The following is a 27,817-nucleotide window of genomic DNA, read 5'->3' as shown; positions in this document are numbered from 1 at the left end:
ATGAAAGCACATATTTGTAATGTGTGACAGAGTCCTGAATTATTTCTACATGAAAACACGCAATGAAAATACAGGTATCTTAACTTATTGCTTGGGTTGTTTTTTTAAACTGGATTCCTTCTAAATAACAATATCAGATTTTATTTTATTTTTTGCATGGGAGCCCCCAGGTGCCTTGAAATGGCCCTGAAAAGGGCTAGAAACATCCCTGGGCAGGCCCGGAGTGGCTAATCGGGAGATTCGGGAGGAGTCCCGATGGGCCAGCTCATGTCAATTTCGAGTTTGGGCCGTTTGGACGTAAAAAATAATTTTGACACTTTTCTGTCCCTTATCTAATCTTATTCTTGCATTCATTTCCATTTAACTACGTATGCATTCTCTATTTATCTGACAGCACAGCCCGGACTTCGCAGTAGATTAGATGGGTTTAACCATCTGAAATAATTCTCCCCTCCCAAATGTTTGAGTTGGTTGCACCCACGAGTGGTCTTTTCTGGAGCGATAAAATTACATATTGCAACAGAAAAGCGCAAAGCGTCAGTCGGCTGTGATGGAGGGTAAAAAGAGGCCAGGTGGAGCTGAAAAGGCCAGATTAAATAAATAATGACGATGTAAGAAGAAGCTGCCAAATGTGCAAAAAAAATCCTGTTTTTTACCATATTTTGAACATTACATTTTCAGTTAAATCATTTTAAGTGTTTTCAATGAATTTTGTAAAGGCTTCTAAGTAATATTAATTCATAAAATTACATTTTTACCTTTTAAATCTTTATCTGATTAAAATTTGAATGAAACATGTTTAAGTGAAGGGTGTTCTGTTAACTTACCAACATATACTTGAACTTGAACAATAAAAAGGCATTGTAAGAGCTAGCTGCTGTTTTATTTATTTAAATTCCTCCTCCGTGGAAAAAGTGGGCCGGATTTGGGCCGGGCCGGGCTGAAAAAGGGACCCACTCTGGCCCTGCCCCTGGGGATTTGTTACTTTGCTATAATAGAGATTATTTTGTAATCTACTATTACTCTAGTGTAAATTATTATGCCATGCCATAGCTTTATATAAAATTAAATAAAAAAATCTACCAAACATAGACCATTTTCTTGAGCCTGACCCGACAAATCCCTAGAAAAGTGATGGAAAATCTCAGTCTGACACGACCTGAGCTGAGATTGGGCATTGTGTTGGGTTCAGGCTTCTACATCGCGCCACACTCCCGAAATAGCATCAATTACTCCCAAAATACCACACACACATGTTGCTGCTGTACCGATCGATCTGCTCCGACTGGATTTCAATTCCAGTGTTCGTAAGCAGAGCGAGGAGCGTAATTGAGCTCAGGCCACGTCGTCCACAGACCAAATTAGATTAATGGTTCCAGTTTAGAGGAAGAGCCGAACGCAGCAGAAAGAAAGTTCGCTGGAGGTGTGCAGCAGGGGTAGGAGGGGTGGATAATGGGGGTGGGCAGGTAATGCAGAGGGAAGCAAAAAAATTAGCCTTTTTCCTAATTCCTCCAGCGAGCAGCTGATCAGTGGAGCTGCCCCCCGAGGGCCGGTCATTAACTGCAGTCCCCAAAGCACCCTGAGCTTTCTCCTGTTACAGGAAGCTAAGTGGAAACAAGCAGGAAGCAGATAGCTAGCATGTGCAGTAACTAACAGGATATCGATGCCTGGGAGAATTAGCATCCGTTCAGTGAGCTATTTTAGGAGCGGTCAGCGTTTAGGTTCTTTTATGGAGAAGATTAAAGAGAAAACCAGAATTTTCAACATTTCTGCAACATTTGTAGTTCTATTATAATTATGTTGTAAGAACCAACCAAGGTAGTTTGGATGCAAATGCAGGCAGGTTTATTAAATCGAAAAACACAAGGTAAGATCGTAGTTCAAAAATCAGGCAGAGTTCAAAACCAGGAATAAATCCCAAAAAAAGGCATAAAAGTAGTCAAGGACAGGCAAGAATAAATATAAAAAAAAAACCAGAAATATAAACACTGAAGGTAAACGCTCGATAAGTCACTAAAAGTGGCAATATCTAGCAATTAAACTAAGCAAATGTCCAGGTATATATAGTCCATGTAATCAGCTGATGGCCCACAGGTGTGTGGGAGGGGGGGGGGGGGGGGGGAGTCGGCTGTTAGTACTCTGGAGAAGCTGATCTTAAAGGTGCAGGTATTGTGACATAGGTGACATATGTTGTATTTAAATATAGCTTAATTACAACTGAAATATGCTTAGGTTGCCATAAATTGTTCCAAAATAGTACATTTAGTATGTGAGTTGGTATGTATTAATTTTAATAATGTTATGTTGGGTATTCTTTTAAAAATACAGCACTGGAAAAAAAAAGTGACCATTTAAAAAATGATGAGTTTTTTTGATTTTACCTAATTGAAAACCTCTGGAATACAATCAAGAGGAAGATGGATGATCACAAACCATCAAACCAAGGAGTGAATAGCATAAAGTTATCCAAAAGCAGTGTGTAAGACTGGTGGAGGAGAACATGATGCCAAGATGCATGAAAAAAAACTGTGATTAAAAACCAACCAGGGTTATTCCCCCAAATATTGATTTCTGAACTCTAAAAACTTTATGAATATGAAGCTCTGCATCTTTTTTTCTTTTGCTATTTCAGCCATTTCTCATTTTCTTCAAATAAATGCTCTAAATGAAAATATTTTTATTTAGAATTTGGGAGAAATGTTGTCTGTAGTTTATAGAATAAAACAACACTGTTCATTTTACTCAAACATAAACCTATAAATAGTAAAATCAGAGAAACTGATACAGAAACTGAAGTGCTCTCTTCCTGCTCAGCACGAGCATTGGTGTTGATGAGATTTACATTTGTTAAAAGCTACAAAACTAAAAGTAAAAATCCGCCTCCCTGTAAATTCATTGAGTCTGGTTATAGTTCAGCACACAGTTCTAATCAAACTCCAATATCAGCTGTCACTTTGGATCCGGTACTCGTCTGCTGATCCGCAGACCCTCCACTCCTGCAGGAACTGCTGAGAGCAGAGTGTTTTCACCGATTTGACTAATGAGCTGCACTATATATCCAAATGTGTTCGGACAAACTGCTGACATCAGCGTTTGTAGAAACTTCCCAGAAAAGAAAGCATTAATCAAGAGAACGTGACAATCTGGAGCTACCACAAGCGAGCCTCGGGTCACCAGGCCCAGTGCTGAGGGTCGGCTATTCCTGGAGGAGCCCCAGTCCTGCACATTTTAGTGTTTTTCCAATAGAACATAGCATCTCTTACTCTGAAATAGCTTTGGTTTAAATATATTGAGATCATGGAAACAATTAAAATAGATTGTAAACCGATCTGTGCAGTGAATTAGAAGAACTTGATCCAAACATCCAACTAAGCTTTTTAAAAGGAGAACTCCGGCGTTAAGTTGACTTTTGGTGTAGTAAAACATGATAAAGAATACTAACCTTTGTTGAAGCTTTCTGAGATCCAGTAATTTTGTGCTTTTTGCCCAGCACTCTGTACAACGGGCCCCTGATAAATCGCTTTTTACACCGTTATCCAACTCAAAGTAGCTTCACACCTCCTTGCTAGAATCCGGAGAGTCCTGACTTTTAAAACAAGCCATAAATAACTTAAAAAGTACACAAGAAGCTTATTAAAAACACTGTGTACATCCCATAACATAATATCTATATCGCTGGGCCACACAAAAAAAGTCTGTTTTAGAAAATGAAGTGTAATGGGATGGAGTTCTACAGACTAGTAGCTCCCCAGGCCAGAGGGTTGTTGAACCCAATTGCAGAACAGTTGATCTCAAAGCAGGTAAACCCAAGAAGAACCTGTGTCATCAGGGTCGCGGTACAATACACTACCACTGCCCTGGCTAGTGAATTGGGACACGGCCTGGAAAAAAACGCCGAGATTGGGAGCCCAGGAACGTGCGCAAAAACGAGAACAGGTGGAAACTTAAGTCACGCCAAGCGCAACAGAGAGAGAAACAGGGGAGGAATGTAAACAAAAATTCATCAGAGATGCATATTAATTTTAAATTGCCTCACAAGCCGCCAATTGCCGACCCCTGACATAGACATATATGCATAGACATATATATAGACATATATACATAGACATCAGCTGCTACAACCATGTGCCCAAGTGCATTTTTTACACTGAGGAAGGTGTTTAATACACCTATACACCACGTCCCAAATTATACTGATTATACTGAAATACTGATTTCCCTAAAAGGTTGACGAAAATGACAGTAAGTACAATAAAAGTCATCACCCATTAGAGTATAAATTGAATTTTACTGACCAAACCTCTCGATGATAACAGTATATTCTTCAAAAATTCAAAAACTCAAAATGCACGGTTCCAAATTATTATGCACAGCAGAGTTTCAAAACATTTTATAGGTTATAAAGAACTGAAAATGGTAATTTGTTGAATTTGGAGCATTAGGAGGCTTTAACATTCACTGAAATCAAAAGCTATTTCAATCAAAAACATCCTAACAGGCCAAGTTACATGTTAACATAGGAACCCTTCTTTGAAATCCTGTAAAGATGACTGCAAGAGCACAGCGCAGAATGATCAATGAGTGTCAGCTGAAGACTTACAGAAATCTCTGGCACATGCTGTTAACATTTCTGTAAAAAAATCTACAATAAGGAAAACATGCAACAGGAATGTAGTTCATGGGAGGACTCCACGGAGGAAGCCACTGCTGTCCAAAAAAAAAAATTGCAGCATGTTTAAAGTTTGCAGAAGAGCACCTGGATGTTCCACAGCAGTACTGGCTAAATAAACTGTGGATAGATGAAACCAAAATTGAGTTGTTTGGAAGGATCACACAACACTATGTGTGGAGAAAAAAGGCACAACACACCATCATCAAAACCTCATCCCAACTGTGAAACATGGTGGAGGGGGCATCATGGTGTGGGGCTGCTTTGCTTTGCTGCCTCAGGGTCTGGACGGATTGCCGTCATCAACGGAAAAATAAAATTGCAAGTTTACCAAGACATTTTGCAGGAAAACTTAAGAGCATCTGTCCGCCAACTGAAGCTCAACAGAGGATGGATGATGCAACAGGACAACGACCCAAAACATAGAAGTAAATCAACATCCGAATGAACGACTTCAACAGAAGAAAATAAACACAGCACCTTCTGGAGAGTCCTGACCTCCTGAACCTAATTGAGATGCTCTGTGGCATCATGACCTCAAGAGAGCGATTCACACCAGATATCCCATAATATTAAAGCTAAACTGAAACAGTTTAATGAAGAGGAATGATCCAGAATTACTCCTGACTGTTCTGCAGGGCTGATCTGCAACTACAGGAAACGATTGGTTGAGGTTTTTGCTGCCAAATGAGCATCAACCAGTTATTAAATCTAAAGATTCACATACTTTTAACCACCCTCACTGTGAATGTTAACATGTTGTGTTCAAACAAATCATTCCGCGCTGTGCTCTTACAGTCATCTTTACAGGACTTTACCACGCCTAGGGAGAGTAGCAGCAACAGTGCTGAACTTTCTTCATTTGTAGATCGTCTGTCTTACCGTGGACACATGAACATCAAGGCTTTTAGAGATACTTTTGTAACCCTTTCCAGCTTCATGCAAGTCAACAATTCTTGAACGTAGGTCTTCTGAGAGCTTTTATGTGAAGCTTTTATGCTTCTTAAGAACAGCAAACTCAAACCTGTGTGTTTTTTTTTTATAGGGCAGGGCAGCTTCAACCAACACATCCAGCTCTTAGAAAAGTCATTAGTCTTGAGGTTCATATATGTTCTCCACCCTCACTGTGAATGTTAACATGTTGTGTTCAATAAAACCATGCAAATATATAATTTTGTTTGTGTGGTATTAGTTTAATCAGACTGTGTTTGTCTATTGTTGTGACGTAGATGAAGATCAGAACACATTTAATGACTAATTTATGCAGAAATCCAAGTATAATCCCAAAGGGTTTACATGAAGATCAAGTTATCCATGCTGCTATCTCACAAAAATACCACTTTTACTACCATATTAAACTCCCTCTTAACCTCTAGCTGATAGGTTTTCCATTTTCCAGAAGTCCTTGGACGCGCTGTATCAGCAGTGGGCTGTTCCTGGCTGCTCTTCTGCAGGAACCGTCTCCAGCTGACAGCTCTGCAGGAGGTGTAAAGTCTTCAGTTGACCCCATGACTGCTCCTGCCTACACAGGGGGTCCGCTTCACGCCGCCGCTGGCAGGAATATGAATGAAAGTGAAGATGCTCAGGCTGGCGCCGTTAGATCCGTCCTGGCCTCAGTTTCTACCTGTTTACTGTCAAACTCACCGCTGGGGGTTCTGGGCGATGCGTAACGCGCTGTCTGCCAAACCGTGTTGCCGTCAGGTGGCCAGGAATATTTTTTCCCAACCACTGATTTCAGTAAAGCTCTACTTAATAACGCTAATAACTAAAAAAGAATTTGCAAGACAAAGAACTTTTCCACATTTTGTCACCTTAAAACCCACAAACTTAAATGTAATTTATTGAGATTTTAAGTGAAAGACAAACATCACAAGCATCACAAAGACCAAGGAACTCACCAGACAGCTCAGAGATTGAAAAAGTTGCGGAGACGTTTAGAAGTTTAAAGCAGGGTTATAGGTTATAAAAACATATCCCAAGCTTTGAGCATCACAAGCAGCACTGTTTTATCAATCCATCATCCAAAAATAAAGAAAAAGTATTCTACAACTGTTTCTACAAACCTACTATTCACTCAAACTGACAGATCAAGCAAGCAGAACACTCATCAGAGAGGCAGCCATGAGAGGCCCATGGTCACTCTGGAGGAGCTGCAGAAATCCACAGCTCAGATGGAAGAATCTGTCCACTGGACAACTATCATAAGTCATGCTCTCCACAAATCTGGCCTTTATGGATGAGTTTAAAAAAGTAATCCATCCAACTTGGCTAAGCTTGAGCTGTTTTAGCAAAAAGAATGAGCAAAAATCTAAAATCTCAGTCTCTAGATGCGCAAAGCTGGTAGAGACAACCCCCAAAGCACTTACAGTTGTAACTGAAGTGAATTGTGGCTCTACAAAGTACTGAATACTTTTGCAGGTCACACTTTTCAGTTTTTTATTTGTTAAAAATGTTTAAAAACCATGTATCCTTTTCGTTCCACTTTCCACTTATGCATTTTTTTTTGTTTGTCTATCACATAAAATCATAATAAAATATATTTATGTTTGTGGCAAGGTATGTAAGGTGACAAAATGTGAAAAGGTTCAAGGGGTATGAGTACTTCTCTCGGCAGCGGATGCACAATGTCTTCTTGATAAAAGCAGAGACAATTGCTTTAGCTAACTTTAATTAGAAACGTGATCCCGAGAGGGAGTGCTTTTCCTTGTGGGGGTGTTAAATTGGGCACCATTAGTGCCTAAATTTGCACCCCCGCCATGAAAAGCACCCCCTCTCGGGAGCGTGCACCTACATGTTCTTGGCTTTAACTTTACTTTAGAAAATGGAAATACCTAACATACTTTTTTTTTTAAGCTACGCTGACTCGTAAGAAATAAGGAAAAAGAAACGTCACCTGCAGTCTTTCCTGAGAGAGGGTGCTTTTCCTGGCAGGGGTGCTGAGTTCAGCACCATAGTAGTGCGCATGCACACTGTCTTCTAGGCTTTAACTTTACTTAGAAAATGCACATACACGCTCAATAACTCACACACACACACGCACACACACACAAAAACAATCTCACACAAACACTAACTCACACAAACACACATACTCACACACACACTCACACAAACACACACTCACTCAAACACACATGCACACATATTCACAAACACACACATACACACAAACAATCTCACACAAACACTAACTCACACAAACACACACACACACACACACATACACACACACACACTCACTCAAACACACATGCACACATATTCACAAACACACACATACACACAAACAATCTCACACAAACACTAACTCACACAAACACACACACTCACACAAACACACACACTCACACAAACACACACACTCACACAAACACACACACTCACACAAACACACACTTACACAAACACACACACTCACTCAAACACACACACTCACACAAACACACACTCACACAAACACACACTCATACATACGTCTTCTTCATAAAAGCAGAGATAATTGCTTAAGTTCATTTTAATTAGTAACGCGATCCCGAGAGGTGGTGCTTTTCATGGCGGGGGTGCTAAATCCTGCGTGCTCTTAAAATAAAAAAGTTTATTTTAAAACAATTTCTGCTTTTTTTCTGTGGTATCATTTTTAGGAGTGGAGAAATGGACCTAGTTCTAATATTGGGTCCCTTCCACACTTCCACACTGCACTACTTCTTGCTGTTCTGTTTTCTGTAAGCATGCACCTTCTGAAACACGGAATGAATATAAACGAGGCTGCTGCGGAATCTCGCAATTAATGGCACCTCTCTATGGAGTCAAAAAAGGGTCATAAAGATTTTGAGTTTGTAAAACAGAAGTCACAAATGTACTGAAACTTGTAACTGCGTTTAAACAACTACATGCACGAAAATCCAAATCCACAAATTAACTGGAATGTGCAAACTTGAAACAGAAAGTAATATTAATAATAATTCAAATGTACGAATGTGAAAAAAATATTTTAATTATATATAAATATATATTTTTTAATTTGTAAATCCAATCTCTTCAATGTGTGAATCAGTACTGCTCAAATGGCTTAAGCTGGGTCAGACCAAAAATCACATGGAATTTGTGAGGTTGTAAATGTGACAGTGGGCGTTTTTCACTGTGGAGCTAAAAATCCTCTCATTCATCTTCTCTGCTGCGTGTGCGAAGCTCTAGCTGCAGTTGCGAATTTTGACCCTGTTTTGACGCCTGATTGATGGACCAATAGGAAAGCTTTATCCGGACCAATCAGATTACGGGGTTTGTTTAACCAATCAGAACAATGGGTGGGTCTCTGCAGCTCGGAGTACTGGGCGTGTCGAAAGGTGTGGGCGTGTCGAAAGTGTGGCCATTTTGGAGTCGGCCACCATGCGCCCCCCAGTGGATCAATTTACACTGAGGAAGGAGTTTAATAAGACAATAATATTCATAACTCTACCAATTTTTTACCCGATTTACACATTACAAATACGTGCTTTCATGCTGAAATACTTTATATTATGTTCTAATAATATGAATTAATTTTATATTTATGTACATAGATGCACACACTCACACACACACAAATTATATATATATAGTCAAGTCAAGTCATTATCAACCGCTTCATCCATTAAGGGTCACGGGGGGGGTGCTGGAGCCTATCCCAGCCGGCATCGGGCGGAAGGCAGGATACACCCTGGACAGGCCGCCAATCCATCGCAGGGCAGACAGACACAGACAGACACACAGACACATTCACTCACACACTCACACCTAAGGGGCAATTTCAACCAAGTTCCAATTAGCCTGAACGTGCCGTCTTTGGCCTGTGGGAGGAAACCGGAGAACCAGGAGGAAACCCACGCAGACACGGGGAGAACGTGCAAACTCCACACAGAAAGACCCGGGACGCCCCAGCCGGGAATCGAACCCAGGCTGTGAGGCGGAAGTGCTACCCACTGCGCCACCGTGCCGCCCATATATATATATATATAAATTAATTAATTTATGTACTAATTAATATGCTATACCATATGTCTGTCTTTGATAAAGAGCATAATGTAAAGTATTTCAGCATGAAAGCACATATTTGTAATGTGTGACAGTGTCCTGTATCATAACTACATCTCTGCTGTTTGTAACAAACCAAACCGTGTGTAAATCGGGTAAAAATTGGTAGAGTTATGAATATTATCGGTTTATTAAACTCCTTCCTCAGTGTAAATTAATCCACTGGGGGGCGCATGGTGGCCGACTCCAAAACGTCAGCTCCAATAGACCAATAGACAACCACCTTTCGACACGCCCAGTACTCCGAGCTGCAGAGACCCACCCATTGTTCTGATTGGTTAAACAAACCCCGTAATCTGCTTTCCTATTGGTCCATCAATCAGGCGTCAAAACAGGGTCAAAAGTCGCAACTGCAGCTAGAGCTTCGCACACGCAGCAGAGAAGATGAATGAGAGGATTTTTAGCTCCACAGTGAAAAACGCCCACTGTCACATTTACAACCTCACAAATTCCATGTGATTTTTGGTCTGACCCAGCTTGAGCCATTTGAGCAGTACTGATTCATACATTGAAGAGATTGGATTTACAAATTAAAAAATATATATTTATATATAATTAAAATATTTTTTTCACATTCGTACATTTGAATTATTATTAATATTACTTTCTGTTTCAAGCTTGCACATTCCAGTTAATTTGTGGATTTGGATTTTCGTGCATGCAGTTGTTTAAACGCAGTTACAAGTTTCAGTACATTTGTGACTTCTGTTTTACAAACTCAAAATCTTTATGACCCTTTTTTGACTCCATACCTCTCGCCTTAACGAAGACGTACGCCCAACAAAGTGCAATCAGACTCATTAAGCATTCCCTCGCAAACGCTGAGGCCGCTTTTCCCGTCCGGAGGAGTGAATGCTAATAAATACGCTGAGCGCTGGAAGCCGAGATCAGGCCTTCATTTCCCTTTTAGATGCGTTCTATAGATCCAGAACAGTAATCACATCTATCATCTCTGTACCGTCGTTACTAATGCCACCTAAACGACTCAGACCAGCACCAATTTCCAGCATTAAAAAACCATCCCAGCAAAATAAACACAGCTTTAATACGAACGGATCACATTAATCTCGCCCGAGCACACTCCCGCGCCCCGACTGCCGGGGATGCCGCGTGACAAATAAATGAATTACGCAAATGGAGCCGGAGGAGGAATCTGAATAAATAAACACTCGCGGGGAGCCACACGCAACACGGCTCGGTTATTATTATTCACACGCTCTGCGCTTATTGGCAGCACATAAATTACATTATTTTAAAATTAGTCATGGCCGTATGGAGCCAAATCAGGGACAAAAGATTTGTCGATTTGAAAAAAAAAAAAAAAACTGAAAATTTAAGTATTAAGCTTGAACTTTGAAAAAATATATATAATAAAAATAAGAGTATCAAATGTTTTTTTCAGGTTATATATAATTTTGATTAAATTCTGGAATTGTTTTAAACAATTTCTGTTTTTTTTAATCTTCACTTTCTTGTGTATTTTGATATTTAAGATCTTATATTTTTCAGTTGTAGATTTCATTTTTTTGGAATCAGTTTTTTTCACAGTTTCGAATTTTATTTTTCATGGTTCAAATCACTTTTTTTCACTTTCAGATCACAGTTTTCAGGTTTCAGACTTTTGTCCCTAATCTTGTGTGGGGGCGTGGCATCATAGGAAAAGGGCGTGGTATGCGGTTGGGGACCCTGTTAGTGCGCAATGGCGCCCGCTCCTCCGCGACAGACCACTGTAAAATTAATTTTATTTTTGACATTCGACTTTTCAGCGCTAATAACTTTTGAATGGATGATGATATCCAGCAGATACTTACATAATCAGAACAGTAGACCACAGAGAGAGACGAGATAAGAATAATACAAAATAAAAAACGGTGAATTCGGCACCATAGTAGTGCCTAAATCTGAACCCCCGCCATGAAAAGCACCCTCTCTCTGAAGCTTCTTGGCTTTAACTTTACTTTAGAAAATGCTAATACGTTTCTAAGCTATGCTGACTCGTACGAAATAAGGAAAAAGCAACGTTACCTGCAGGTTTCCTGAGAGGTGGTGCTTTTCCTGGCGGGGGTGCAGAATTGGGCCCCATAGTAGTGCCTAAATCTGCACCCCCTCCATAAAAAGCACACTGTCTTCCTGGCTTTAACTAAAATACATCTAGTTCTAGACCACCTCTACATCAATACACGCACATATTAATTCACCTCAAAATCACCACAGTGCATCAAAATGCCTATTAATGTCCCCAGATAAGAATAGATGGCTTTACGAAAAAAAAGCTCCATATCCTTAGGATTTATACACATCAGAATAACGGGGAGGTTTACTTTGAGGTTAATTTAATATTATGCAAAATGCGTGCAACTCTATTGTATTTTATATATTCACAAATTCAATAGAATTTCAGTAAATGTGTATGATGCAGCTAGGTGTCAGATATATACTCACACCCTTTATATTTACAACACAGTGCTGAGTCTATGGTATATTAAATTTTATATATTTTAAAAACCAATAGAATTTAAACCATATTGTTTGAAACAAATCCCAAATTGTATCAAAATTAAATATGAGCTGAAAAAAAAAACATTTGATACACTTATTTTTATTTTGAATATATTTTTTATATTTTTCAATGTTCAAGCTTAATACTTAAACTTTAAATTATTATTTTTTTTTTTTCAAATTGACAAAACTTTTCTCCCTGATTTGGCTCCATAAGGCTGCCCCACTCGCCACGTGCAGAATCGTTAATATTCCAGGCTCCGATTTCTTAGTAACGTATACAATATAACAGAATACATTTTTTTTTATAAAAACTGGCCCTGATTGGCTGTTTTTTTATTTTATTATCTATAATAATCAATGACTTTAATACTGCTAATCACTTCACCTGTCAGACTTACTATAATTATTTATACTGCTGCTGAAACTGAGACTCAGTCCTTAATCATGCTAAGCTAAAGAGCTAAAGGCTAAAGCTGCTGTTTCCATGTGGGTCAGCCAGACATGACTCTTCCTGTATCAGTTTTCTCCAGTTTCCAAGAGTCTTTTGAAGAAGGTGTAGGAAACAGAAATCACAGCTCTCTGACTTCTGTATCTGTAATTTATCTAGAGAAAAGACTTCTACTTTGAATAGTTACAGAGTTCTCTGTGTTTTTAATACGTATAATCTGTATTATACCAGCAAAACCAACCTAAAACAAGCTGGAACATCATTTCTGTAGCATACTTTCCCGGTACGTCGCTTTTCTGTATAGTTTTTAACCATGCAAATGTACTTTAGTCCAAGGTTACATGTATCAGTAATTTATTTATTTATTTATTTTAGTGTCAGAAAGCACATAAACAAGTCTGTTAATAAGAGATTTGCTAGTATTGACCCACGCCCTTGATTGGGCAGAGAAGAAGAAAGAGGGGGAGCGAACTCAGAGTATTTGGGGTGGAGTTCGGGGCAGCTTCGCTGTAAAGCGTGAAGCCGAAGCCCCCCTCTCATGAAGAGAAACATGAGAAGAGAATAAAATTAAAGAAGGAGGAAGATGGGGAGGAGGTGGGTGCGAGGTTTGTTCAATGAGTAGGTAGAGAGGAAGTGACAGTTTGAATAGGGAAGGAAGTGGGAGGAGTGAGGGCGTGGCTCACTCCCAAAACTTAGTTATGACACATAACTCCACTAATAAACAAATCAGCACGGTTTAAGGCAAAATCTAGGATTAATCCCTGTCTGGAAAACTGCCTGCACCTACAATACCCCTCAAATCTCTTCACCTGTCAGATCTCTAAATTCTTCTTTTCAGTGCTGAAACTGAGACTCATCATCATGTTAATCATGCTAAGCTAAACAGCTAAAGGCTAAAGCTGTTGTTTCCATGTGGGTCAGCCAGACGTGACTCTTCCTGTTGCAGGTTTTTTCTCCAGTTTCTAAGGCTCTTTTGAAGAAGGTGTAGGAAACAGAAATCACCCCTCTCTGACCTCATCTGTAATGTATCTAAAGAAAATACTTCTACTTTTAATAGCTACAGAGTTCTCTGTGTTTTTCTGTGTCTTTTTCTAGTTATTATGATGATGAAACAGGGTTCATACACTTTTTAACCAAAAAAAATCCATTTTTTTCCAATGCCTTCAAGGCAAATTTTCATGACCATACGATTTTTAAAACATCAGTGCAGACATAGACAATAAAACCAAAAATCAACTAAAACTATAGTTAAAATTGATTATAGTTGGCCTAAAATTAATCTTACACACAATCTTCAATAATAAAATAAGGGTTAGATCCTGAGAGCTCCACTGGGTAGGGGGTTAAATTACTGAATTATCTCAGAGTTGATGTATTTTAATTAGCTCAAAATATATTTTCTCAGTCCATAAACTGAAACAAAGAATTTTAAAGCAAATCTCCATGACTTTTTCCAAAACTTTCTGGGTATTTTTATTTTTCCAAAACGTATCCAGGTCTGGAAATTGCTATTTTTATAAATTTCATGACTTTTCCAGGTTTTTCATGAGCGTATGAACCCTGACAAAAGTGTGAATGAGCTGTAGTGTGTAAAAGTGTGTAAATGCTGCTGTTCCAGCTTTAATACAGACTGAGACTTTAGAAATTTAACTTTTTTTAAATCCATTTCCAAACCTCAGTTTATTTTATTATACTTATACATGTAATAATTCTTATTTATATTTCTTATATGTATTATATTTATTAATATATATATTTTTGACAGTTTTATATATTATACTTTTCAAATATACTACCATATTTTTTTTTTATCATTTATCATTAGTTCCAGTTTTAGTTAATTTGTGTTACTTAAAGGCCCTGGCAGTTTTCTGCAAAATTTTGTACATTGTAAACTTTTGACCGGTAGTGCATATAAGGGTCAGTGTAACATCTAGCAGTTTAATTTTCCAACTGTTTTTTAAGCTAAATTTAGAAAATAGAAAATTGGGTATAAAACTTGATTTAATTATATATTTTTTCCATTCAATATAGTGAAGATGAAATGGATTTTTATTAAATATCTAATTGTTCAATCATATAATTTTTCATTTTAGCTTTTGGCAAACATAATAAAAAAAATGCAAAAGGTAAATCTTCTTCTTTTGTTTTTCATAGTTTTCCATTTTTGTATCTTGTAACACAAATCTAATGGTATCATTCTTAAAAAATGCAAAAATGTAGAAAATATTAATTATTTCCTGAAAATCCAATGGTTTGGTGAAGAGATAAAAATAAAACTAAAAAACAGTTTTTACATACACTTTTCTATTGTTGCATTTAGCCTGCCAGAAAAATAGAAAGTCAGGAAAATTAATTAATAAACGTTACACTGACTTATTAGCACTATTGCAGTTATTTTTCACACGAACGCCTCACTTTGGCTAAAATGGTGCAACAGCGCCACCTGCTGTTTAACACTGAGAGAACAGACAGTAAGAAATAATTAAATTATATACAGCTCTGGAAATAATTAAGAAACACTTCAGTTTCTGAATCAGTTTCTCTGATTTTGCTATTTATAGGTTTATGTTTGAGTAAAATTAACTTTTTTGTTTTATACTGTTGTTTTATTCATAAAATGAGAAATGGCTGAAATAACAACAAAGGATCCAGAGCTTTCAGACCTCAAATAATGCAAAGGAAACGAGTTCATATTCATAAAGTTTTAAGAGTTCAGAAATCAATATTTGGTGCAATAACCCTGGTTTCATGCATCTTGGCATCATGTTCTCCTCCACCAGTCTTACACACTGCTTTTGGATAACTTTATGCTGCTTTACTCCTGGTGCAAAAATTCAAGCAGTTCAGTTTGGTGGTTTGATGGCTTGTGATCATCCATCTTCCTCTTGATTATATTCCAGAGGTTTTCAATTTGGTAAAATCAAAGAAACTCATCATTTTTATGTGGTGTTTTGCAGTGTTGGGCACGTTACTTTGAAAAAGTAATTAGTTATAGTTACTCGTTACTTCTCCAAAAAAGTAACTGAGTTACTAACGGAGTTACTCCACTATAAAAGTAATTAGTTACCAGTAAAAGTAACTATCGCGTTACTTTTTATTATTCGCCCGTCAAAAAAAGGAAATCTATTATGCATTTACTATTATTATTAGAAAAATAACAAAAAATAACAAACGAAAATAAACCCAAAATGTTGACAAAAATATAATCTAACGAATTTCAAAAAAATAAAACGAAATTCTCCACACAACCAAAGAAAATTACTAAAACTTGTAATACTGAAAAAAGCGGAAAAACGCGTCTGGGGATGAAATTTAACAAACCAAGCCACACTCAAAAGAAATATGTATATATAAAACAAAATAATGGACAAAAACAACAATTTAATGCCCGTTAAAATGGTATTAATATAACAGCTTCACCAAAAGAGAATAGAGCTTAGATCATGCCCAAAAAATCCGACCCAGCCGGAGCCCGTGCACATTCTGCCCAAGCCCGAACCATAAACTGTCATTATGAGCCCGACCCGATCCGCCCCATAAACTGTCTGTTTTCGGGCTGATTGAATGAGCGAAATATAATCAGAATTATGTTAATTAACACTGTAACATAGAAGCATAGAACTATTATTTAATTTAAATGATTTTTAAGAACAGCTACACACAATGCTGCAAGTCAAACGCGGAGGCGTTCACGTGCGCCCAGAGCTACGTGATTACAGTTTTCATTTTTATTATAGTTTAATTTTATTTTGTTTTTATTTTTTCTGTTCATTTTAGGGTGGGCTTGCTAGCGCGAGCGCTTTACACAAGAACTAACGGACCACGAGTGCCGCACGCTCGGCACAACACCTCCCTGTACAACTCCGCTGTACAACAGCGCTTATAAATAAATTAAACACAAAAATGAGGGTATTCTATCAGTAATTTCAGTTCGTTTTAGTTAGTTTTATAAACACAAAATACAGTTCGAGATAGTTATGTTTTTCCTTTTAATTACCGTTTTTATTAGATTCAGTTAACACAAATGTTTTTCACTTTCAATTTTCGCTATTTCGTTCGCTTTAGTGAACAATAATAATTGGTTACTTAGCAACATTGTGATTATCACACCAGAGCTTTATATAAAATAAAAATAGGAGCCCGATTTCGGGTCGGTCCTCAGGTCAGGTGGGATTCGGGCAGAGAATCTAAGCTCTAAAATAGAAAGCAGCAGCATCACAAAAACCTGAGCAGCTAAAAAGAGCTTAACGTCCTTAATTCGGAACTTGGGTTGTCCACGGCAATCACTGAATTGATTAGAGCACGCAAATCGTCACAATTGTGCCTCACTTCACCACGCCAAACCACAGGCACAGCGGCCAGAAGCTCAAGTTCACCGGACAGAGGAGGGGTTAACCAGGGCAAAGCGAAATAAATAAAAAAAAGTTCATAGAGCTGCTAAAGTAACGTGCAGTAACGGGGTGTCGGAAATGGTAACGGCGTTATAGTTACAGTCATAGTAATTAGTTAGATTACTCGTTACTGAAAAAAAGTAGTTTTAACGCCGTTACTCCCAACACTGGTGTTTTGTGAGTGTGTGTATGTGTGTGTATGTGTTCTAGAAGTTGAGTGAAAGAAAAGAGATTACATTAATAATATAATATAATATAATATAATAACAAATACACTATTTTTCAGCTAAGTAAAATTAAACCACTTACTTGCAGGTAGACAAAGGCACTGAAGGCATTTTTAAGCTGATTTTTATTTGTAAAAATAATTTGTCCCCCACGCTGCACTGTATTTCCTGTAAAGATCTACTAAGAAGTCACTGTCTGGTTGTAGAAAAGCCACAAAATAAATAAAGACACACAATAGAATAGTTTGGACACCCACTGCAAATAATTACCTAAAATTAAAAACTATTTTTACCAGCAAACACTCCCAGGCTCCGTTTTAATTGATTTTTTTTTACCAGTGGGGGGCGCTGCGCTCCACAGACTGAGCTCAATAAGTGTGTGTGTGTGTGTGTGTGTGTGTGTGTGTGTGTGTGTGTGTGTGTGTGTGTGTGTGTGTGGCAAGCTCAATGCGCGCATTCATCCTAAGGGGCGTGTCCAGCAGAATGCGGTAGGCCATGACGTCACGGAACGGCGCCGCGTGACCTCATGGTCACAAGGACGAGTGAAGAGTGTAGAGATTAACCTACTGTGAAGAAAGGTACTGGTGCTTATGCTAACAATTGCTAAACAACCAATATTTACTAAATAATTACTATATCAGTGGCAACTGCTAAATTATTACTATATCAATGGCAATTGCTAATAATTACTATATCAATGGCAATTGCTAATAATTACTATATCAATGGCAATTGCTAATAATTACTATATATATGGCAATTGCTAAATAATTTCTATATTAATGACAAGTGCTAAATAATTACTGTATCAATGACAATTGCTAATAATAACTCTATCAATGGCAATTGCTTAATAATTACTATATCAATGGCAACTGCTAAATAATTACTATATCAATGGCAACTGCTAAATAATTACTATATCAATGGCAGCTGCTAAATAATTACTATATCAATGACAAGTGCTAAATAATTACTGTATCCATGACAATTGCTAATAATTACTATATCAATGGCAATTGCTAAATGATTTCTATATTAATGACAAGTGCTAAATAATTACTGTATCAATGACAATTGCTAGTTAATTACTATATCAATGGTAATTGCTAATAATTACTTTATCAATGACAATTGCTAAATAATTACTAAATCAGTGACACTTGGTAATAATTACTATATCAATTGCAATTGCTAATGATTACTATATCAATGGCAATCACTAAATAATTACTATATCAATGACAATTGCTAAATAATTACTATATCAGTGGCAATTGGTAATAATTACTATATCAATTGCAATTGCTAATAATTACTATATGAATGGCAATCACTAAATTATTACTGTATCAGCGACAAAAAAAAAATTACAATATCAATGACAATTGCTAATTAATTACTATATCAATGACAATTGCTAAGAATTACTATATCAATGGCAAGTGCTAAATAATTACTATATCAATAAAAACTGCTAAATAATTACTATATCAATGGCAGTTGCTAAATTACATTACATTACATTTGGCAGACGCTTTTGTCCAAAGCGACTTACAATAGTGAAGTTAAAAACATCTTTATATAGGGCCTAAAGGAGGTGAAAGGGAAATAATGGGATAGAGGAGTGAAGGAGGGAAGAAGGAAATGAGGTTAGAAGTAGTTAGTCTGTTAGAGGTGTTAGGAGAGTAAGAGCTCTTTGAAGAGCTCTGTCTTCAGGAGTTTATTAAAGATAGTGAGAGATTCTCCTGTTCTGGTAGTAGAAGGTAGTTAGTTAGAGGTGTTAGGAGAGTAAGAGCTCTTTGAAGAGCTCTGTCTTCAGGAGTTTATTAAAGATATTTTTAAACAATAAAAAGTTACATGTATTGTAACAAAAGCTTACCATCTACTTCCCATCTACTAAGAGGTCACTATCTGGTTGTAGAAAAAACACAAAATAAATAAATACATAAAAAAAGAGAATAGTATGGTTAGATAGTCTCTGAAACCGTCATCTTGTGAAAGATGATCTGGCATAATTGTTGCTTGGCTTTCTGGGGCCTCGTTATCACGTTGAAGATTTCCTTGATCCGCCTGGTTGATTCCTAGGTCTCCGTAAAGTATCTCGTCCAGTGATGTGTCCTCGTAAAGCTGTACAACATCAAATGTTGCTTGGCTTTCTGGGGTCTCGTCATCACGTTGCAAATTTCCCTGATTCGCCTGGTTGATTCCTAGGTCTCCGTAAAGTATCTCGTCCAGTGATGTGTCCTCGTAAAGGTGTAGAACATCAATCGTTGGTTGGCTTTCTGGGGTCTCGTCATCACGTTGAAGATTTCCTTGATCCGCCTGGTTGATTCCTATGTCCCCGTAAAGTAACTCGTCCAGTGATGTGTCCTCGTAAAGCTGTACAACATCAATCGTTGCTTGGCTTTCTGGGGCCTCGTTATCACGTTGAAGATTTCCCTGTCCAAGAGGTCTTTGAATCACCTGAAGCATATGGAATGCTAGGTCCTCGTATATTTCTAGATAATGTTCCATGATGTATTCTGGAACGTCTCTTCCACGCATGATGTTTCCTACTCGGACCATGTCTGGGAAATTGTCAGCAAGTAAAAGATGACCTCCTCGAACCATGTTTTTACGTCTAAGAGAACTTTGAATCCTCTTAAGCACGTGGGTTTCTAGCTCCTCGTAAAGCTCTTGAAAAACTGGAATCATGGAGTCTGGAATGCCTCTTTGCCGGATGACGTTCATCATTTGGACGCAGTCTGGGATACCGTAATCACGTAAAAGTTGTTCATGACCTGCGTATGGGTCTGGAAGGTCGTAAACATCTGAAAGATGGTAATAGTCAGGGTAATAGTAAATATGTGGATGATATCGGTGAGTTGCGCAGGGATCTGGGAAATCGTAAGCCGGTGATTGGTGACTATTTGTCAGAGTAAACATTGCCCTCTGGGGTCTGCTTCTCACGTCCATTAGATTCACAGACCATCACAAACTTTGTCTAGACAAAGAAGCACGTGACAGGCGCTGTCTTTTATAGTCCAGCTATACTGCTACGATATGACGTCATCGGCGCCTCGCGTGCTTTTGGACACGCCCCCTTTTGATCAGTGCATTCAGCTTGCACTGTCCACACACACACAAACAGTCTGCAAATAGGACCCGTTCCACCTTAAATGGAGCTGCAGGTACGTGGCGTGTGTACTGTTTAATACAAACCCAAGCCTTAAATGTCTTAAATAGTTATTTTTTTCCCTTCCACCTTAAATAGTGCAGCTCTGCCTGTAAGTGGTCTAATTTTCGTTAGCTAAAAAATTAAATTATCCGTTCCACCTTAAATGGCGCAGCCGATACATGGCGTTTGAACTCTTTAAGGTGGAACGCAATTTCAGCGTTGTCTTGGTAAGAAATAACTACAAGAATCAGCCTCTTCAGCTCTGCTGCAGATCAAAGCAGTAATTATATATATTTATATAAAATATAATGATATTAAAGTTTTATGGGCCACATTCTGATGTTTCTTTCTTTAGCCATGTTAAAATAAGCTATCATAACAGCACGCTATATTAATAACCCTTATATTACTGTATATATTAATTTATTTAGAGAGCATCAGATTTATTGGTGTAATAATATAAACATGCCTATGTAAAACTTTATTCGCTGTGTCTGTAACGCCTATTAGTAATTGTATTGACTATTTTTTAATTTTATTTATTTTATTATTTTTAGCTTTTAAACCTTTTAGCTTTTTACCTTTTTAAACCTTTTAGCTTTTTTCAACCTTTTAGCTTTTTACCTTTTTTAAACCTTTTAGCTTTTTACCTTTTTTAAACCTTTTAGCTTTTTACCTTTTTAAACCTTTTAGCTTTTTACCTTTTTAAACCTTTTAGCTTTTTTAGCTTTTTTCAACCTTTTAGCTTTTTACCTTTTTAAACCTTTTAGCTTTTTACCTTTTTAAAACCTTTTAGCTTTTTACCTTTTTAAACCTTTTAGCTTTTTTCAACCTTTTAGCTTTTTGCCTTTTTAAACCTTTTAGCTTTTTTAGCTTTTTTCAACCTTTAAGCTTTTTACCTTTTTAAACCTTTTAGCTTTTTACCTTTTTAAACCTTTTAGCTTTTTACCTTTTTAAAACCTTTTAGCTTTTTACCTTTTTTAAACCTTTTAGCTTTTGACCTTTTTAAACCTTTTAGCTTTTTACCTTTTTAAAACCTTTTAGCTTTTTACCTTTTTTAAACCTTTTAGCTTTTGACCTTTTTTAAACCTTTTAGCTTTTTACCTTTTTACATTTTAGCCTTTTTTACCTTTGAAACCTTTTAGCTTTTTACCTTTTTAAACCTTTTAGCTTTTTACCTTTTTTAAACCTTTTAGCTTTTTACCTTTTTAAACCTTTTAGCTTTTTACCTTTTTACATTTTAGCCTTTTTTACCTTTGAAACCTTTTAGCTTTTTACCTTTTTAAACCTTTTAGCTTTTTACCATTTAGCTTTTTACCTTTTTAAACCTTTTAGCTTTTTACCTTTTTTAAACCTTTTAGCTTTTTACCTTTTTAAACCTTTTAGCTTTTTACCATTTAGCTTTTTACCTTTTTTAAACCTTTTAGCTTTTTACCTTTTTAAACCTTTTAGCTTTTTACCATTTAGCTTTTTACCTTTTTTAAACCTTTTAGCTTTTTAGCTTTTTACCTTTTTACCTTTTAGCTTTTTACCTTTTTTAAACCTTTTAGCTTTTTACCTTTTTAAACCTTTTAGCTTTTTACCATTTAGCTTTTTACCTTTTTTAAACCTTTTAGCTTTTTACCTTTTTAAACCTTTTAGCTTTTTACCTTTTAAAACCTTTTAGCTTTTTACCTTTTAGCTTTTTACCTTTTTTAAACCTTTTAGCTTTTTACCTTTTTACCTTTTAGCTTTTTACCTTTTTTAAACCTTTTAGCTTTTTACCTTTTTACCTTTTGAAACCTTTTAGCTTTTTACCTTTTAGCTTTTTACCTTTTAGCTTTTTACCTTTTGAAACCTTTTAGCCTTTTTAACCTTTTTTAAACCTTTTAGCTTTTTACCTTTTTTAAACCTTTTAGCTTTTTACCTTTTTAAACCTTTTAGCTTTTTACCTTTTAAAACCTTTTAGCTTTTTACCTTTTAGCTTTTTACCTTTTTTAAACCTTTTAGCTTTTTACCTTTTTACCTTTTAGCTTTTTACCTTTTTGAAACCTTTTAGCTTTTTACCTTTTTAAACCTTTTAGCTTTTTACCTTTTGAAACCTTTTAGCTTTTTACCTTTTAGCTTTTTACCTTTTTAAACCTTTTAGCTTTTTACCTTTTAGCTTTTTACCTTTTTTAAACCTTTTAGCTTTTTACCTTTTAGCTTTTTACCTTTTTTAAACCTTTTAGCTTTTTACCTTTTAGCTTTTTACCTTTTTTAAACCTTTTAGCTTTTTACCTTTTTACCTTTTAGCTTTTTACCTTTTGAAACCTTTTAGCTTTTTACCTTTTAGCTTTTTACCTTTTTAAACCTTTTAGCTTTTTACCTTTTGAAACCTTTTAGCCTTTTTAACCTTTTTTAAACCTTTTAGCTTTTTACCTTTTTTAAACCTTTTAGCTTTTTACCTTTTAGCTTTTTACCTTTTTTAAACCTTTTAGCTTTTTACCTTTTTTAAACCTTTTAGCTTTTTACCTTTTAAAACCTTTTAGTTTTTTTTTTAGACTTTATTACCTTTTTTAAACCTTTTAGCTTTTTACCTTTTAAAACCTTTTAGTTTTTTTTTAGACTTTATTACCTTTTTTAAACCTTGTATCTTTTAAAATATTTTAGCCTTTAAACCTGTTAGCTTTTTAGTTTTTTTTATTGTATTTTTAACTTTTTAAACCTTTTATTTTTTTTATTTTTCAAACCTTTTAGCTTTCTTATTTTTTATCGCACCATTATTACCACCATTATTTGACCAACCATTATTTTATAGATTAATAGAGCATTTTTAAAACTTTTAGATTCATTTTTTTATTCAAACAGTAAGAAAGTAAAAAAATAAAAAAAGAATGTTTGATAATCAAAAACAAGTTAATTGAGGAATATCTTGAATACTGAATGATTGAAATAATTTATTGCAAAAATATAGATAATTACATCTTAATCGGGTTATTTTTGACCCATGTGTGCATTAGAGGGGTAGTGATAGGCTACAAAAAGGGCTTTTATTCAAAAAGTAGAAAAAAATTAATAGAATAAGGATGTATGATGATTAAAAACAAGTAAATTATTAGTCTGTTTAATATGTTAAATACTGAATTATTATTATTATTATTATTATTATTATTATTTTGCAAAGATACAGAAAATTTACACTCAGCCAGGTCATTTTTAACCCATGTTGCACATCAAAGGGTTAATTTGTTATATTCTGTATATATTTTCAGCAAAGGAGATTTTGTGAGATGCTGTGAGGTTCAGATAGTGTTTGGACACCTGTGGAAAGTGCAAGATGGTGAAATCACCAGGAGATGGAGCCATAGTGTCGTGTGTACTGTTTAAGAACAAATTTCTTAAATAAAATAAAATAAATGGTAAGGTTTTATATAGTACAACAGAAACAAAAAAAAAATTAAACCTTTTTAGATTTTGTAAATAACAGCAAATTACCAAGATTCTGACTTTTATACACAGATTGTGTTATTAATAATACTACTACTACTAATAATAATAATAATAACAATAATAATAAAAAAGCTTCACAGAAAATGCTTAAAAAAAGAAAACCACTATCACAATATGTATTTTTTTAACCTATATACTTTTCTAAATAAACACCAACGCACCAGCTAAGTACTTATAACCAAAAGTTATTTTAGTTAAATAAAAAGTATTTATTGCTAAAATATATCGTAGAACCCCTCAGCCATACATTAAATTACATCAGAAATTAATGCAGCTCATTTTTGACCAATGCTGCACATTAGAGGGGGTGTGCATAATCAATCAATCAATCAACCGATCAATCAATATTTATTTAACCCTTGTGTGGTGTTCATATTTTTGTTACTCGTTTACTTTGTTACTTGTATTTAATTCAGCAAAATGAAGCAATTTTACATTAAAATTAGGGGTGGGAATCGATTACTATCTCACGATTCGATTCGATTCCGATTTTGGGGGCCACGATTCGATTCAAAATCGATTTTTGATTCAAAACGATTTGAATTATAAAAATTTCTGCTTCTGGCTTATGAATCTTATTGAAAAAAAAACCCTCCATAATATACACTGGTCCTGGAGCAAGTAATGTGTTACAAAAACAATAAAATGTGCAGGAATGTGGGTCCTCAGTGACAGAGGAATCACTGGGATATCACAATGACGTTAATGAACAATAAATAAATAATAAATAACACTGCTTTATTACCAGGCTACTAGCGGTGGTGTGTAGGTGACGCTGCTGGGCTGATGTGATGATAGCACTGGAGCGCTAAAGTTCAGGAGCAGCTGCTGATTAACTAGTTAATTTAAGGTCGTTGTATTTCTTCAGAAAGGGGGCAGGAGGTGGAGAAATTAATTCATATTGTCCATTCCTTAATTCCTCTGTGATGAGGAGCTGAAATGAGCTCTGATTAGCTTATTGTTATTTTTCCGTTCCGCCTTAAATGCTGCAGCCCGCAGCCACCTGTAGCGTTATTTAAGGTGGAACTGGAAAGTTAGCTTGTTAGCTAGCTAACAGTTACTGAAACTAACTACTAGCGATCTTTTTTATGCTTGTTATGAAGCATTCTGCCATAAAACATTAAAACTACACGTTAATCTAAGGTAATATAGTGCTTGTTCTGCCATCTTACCGGTGATTCTCAAACACCTACTACGCTCTGTGTGGGTCTGGAAGACCTCGGTTTGAAGGGACAAGCGGGTTGCCAGGTCCAACAAAAATACCCAGCCCAAAATCAGTCCAAAACCCGCCCCTCAGAATCGATTTTGGGACATTTTAAATCGATTCTGAATCGTAGTAAATGAGAATCAAGATTCTTATGTGAATCGATTTTTTGGCACACCTCTAATTAAAATGCTTTACACATGCTTGCTTCACCTAAATTGCAAGCAATATAAACAGCTTACATGGTTAATATTTGCCCTTTACCTTTCTTATGTTACATTTCTTTTAAAAAGTGCTACTCTTTTTTTATTAGTTTTTTAATAAAATGTAAAAGAAAATGAATTAAACTCAAGATATGAGTAGAAAATTAGTTTAGTTTCAAATTTACAAATGAAGCAATGTTTATTAGCCCTTGGCCAAACATACTGTATGTAATATAAATGTGTGTGGGTGGGGGGGGGGGGGGGGTGTACAGTGTGTGTTTATTGAAAATGTGTTTTGATATATGTTTTTCACAAAAAATGAGCCAATGCCAATGAGTTTGAGTTAGAAAAAATATTTTTTTAGTATCATTTGATGAAAAATGAAAACGGGTCCCACAGACCCGAACACCACACAAGGGTTAAACTCAGAGTACATTTATGAGTGGCTGTCATTTACAGTGTATCCAACCCAATAAATAAGGAAGTGATTGTCAAAGACAAATTATTATTAAATACAAAGACCCAGCATTTTAATAACAAATATAAGATATAAAATATATATATATATAAAACAAATAAGATAAAATAAGAATTTAGAAGGAATCATAAAATCATGGGTAATAAAAATAAGAATGCAATTACAGATGAATAAATAAAATAAAGTGCATAAAGGAGTAAAAAAAAAAAAAATTAAAAAAGTAATAAATAAAACAAAAAAAGAAATATATTAAAAATATGTTAAAAAAAGTAACTATAAAAGGAAAGTAAAAGGACTAAATCAAGCTGCACAAAGATGGTTGACAATCCAGTGGCTGAACTGTTGGAACACCGTGTACTATTCCTTTTTTTTTCTTCTGTGAAATGTTTTGGTACGTTTGTGTTTTCTGTTTCAGTTCCTCAAAAGAGCCGAAAAGCTCAGCGCAGTTTAATCACCTCCAAGATCACCAGCTCTTCACCTGAACGCAGTTTACACTGTTTCCGGCTGTGGGCCACAGGAATAGAACAGATTAAACGCTGATTTTTGCTGCACAAACCATCACAAACGCAGCGCTAACCAATGGAAATATGTTTATTTCATTTCTGATTATATGAGAGGCCAGCTTCACGACCATAAATTATTTTTTCTTATAAATCAATAACGATAACAGCACAAATACACACATCCTGCACCTGCACTACTGCTGCACTCATTCACTTTACCAGCCTTAAGTGTTGCCTACTCCTCAGTGAGGAAAGTAGCTATTGGCTGTCCTAGAAGTCGCTAGAAGTCGCTAAATGACGTCATCGCCTAATTTGCATAATACATGTTTTTGAAGCTGTAAAGGATTAGGGTTGTGGGACAGAGAAAAGTGAGTAAAAAACACCATAAATGTTTTAGAAATGTTACAAATGAACAACTTCTGGTGCTTTTTAAATAGGAGGTCACTTCTTTACAGTAACTTAATTTTTACATGAATTACATAAATGAGTTTTTTGCCATGTTCTTAAATGTAGTATTTTGGAGTAATGAGAAGTCAAACTTAGAAAAATGCCCATTTGGTTTTGCGTAAAAACAGAATTTGGACAGTAAATTAATGTTAAATAGTGGGAGGGGGCACCACAAGGCATTTGCGGTAATGTAACCATTTGTTACAGACGACAGACTCCAATCAGCACAAACTCTGGCCCTCAGAGGCTGGTAATTATACTCCGACTTATGACTCAGACTTCCTCAGCTGTAACTCACCTCCAGCATCACTCAGAGATCCAGCGCTCAACCAACACGCCTCCATGTGTCCTCAGCACCTTCCTGAGGGGACGCTCCGCTCTATGCAACATCTGGATGAATGCTGGGACACTGAGAGTCATTAGATTGTGTTTTTTTTGGGTTACGGCTCTATTTTTACCCTGGGTAACTTTCTGTCCTAATAATAATAATAATAATAATAATAATAATAAAAAGCTCGGTGCATCCCGCTGTCTTGACCTTCCTATTTAAAATAGCACGTTTTCTAAAAACAAAGCAGGAGAACAGAGTGTTCCTGTCCCTCCGAGCGTGGAACAGTATCCCGTCACACCCAGCGCCGGGCCCGTTCCAGTACAGCGAGTCCGGAACAGCGTGTCCTCTCAGCTGAGCACCAGCAGATCAGCGGGGATGCCATGTAAAACCGGTCTGTCAGCATCGGCCCCTGACTGCAGAACGACCTCACGTTTCTGCTGCTGCTGCTGCTGCTGCTGGCATCACACGAGCTTCAGTGGAGCCACAGGTACGAGGAACCAGAGTTCCAGTACGTCCTGAGATGTTGAAACTCAACTGGAACTCATGGAGTCTTTAAGAGTCATTATCAAAATGCTTTGTGTAAGACTTCACAGAAATCATATTTCCCATCTTGCGAGAGTCTGAAACAAAGAAAATGTGCAAGAATGCTTTGTAAAACCATTAACAATGATTAAAAATGTAAGGATTCAATGTGTCTGCATTGTAGATTA

General features: G+C 36.3%; 1 long non-coding RNA gene across 2 annotated transcripts; it reads right to left on the bottom strand.

Annotated features, from left to right (window-relative positions):
* Positions 1-21,975: 21,975 nt before the first annotated feature.
* Positions 21,976-22,982, bottom strand: LOC125784417 (uncharacterized). Of its 2 annotated transcripts, none has more exons than XR_007427214.1 (3): positions 22,828-22,982; positions 22,298-22,762; positions 21,976-22,208 (listed from the first exon to the last, which is right to left on the bottom strand). It is a non-coding gene; the product is annotated as an uncharacterized LOC125784417 (long non-coding RNA). The 2 variants fall into 2 exon arrangements; XR_007427215.1 differs by lacking the exon at positions 22,828-22,982 and having other exon boundaries at positions 22,298-22,426; positions 22,730-22,762.
* Positions 22,983-27,817: the final 4,835 nt, after the last annotated feature.

The sequence above is a fragment of the Astyanax mexicanus genome, chromosome 1 (assembly GCF_023375975.1).
Source record: "Astyanax mexicanus isolate ESR-SI-001 chromosome 1, AstMex3_surface, whole genome shotgun sequence".
Classification (NCBI taxonomy): domain Eukaryota; kingdom Metazoa; phylum Chordata; class Actinopteri; order Characiformes; family Acestrorhamphidae; genus Astyanax; species Astyanax mexicanus.
This window is presented reverse-complemented; position numbering and strand designations above follow the sequence as displayed.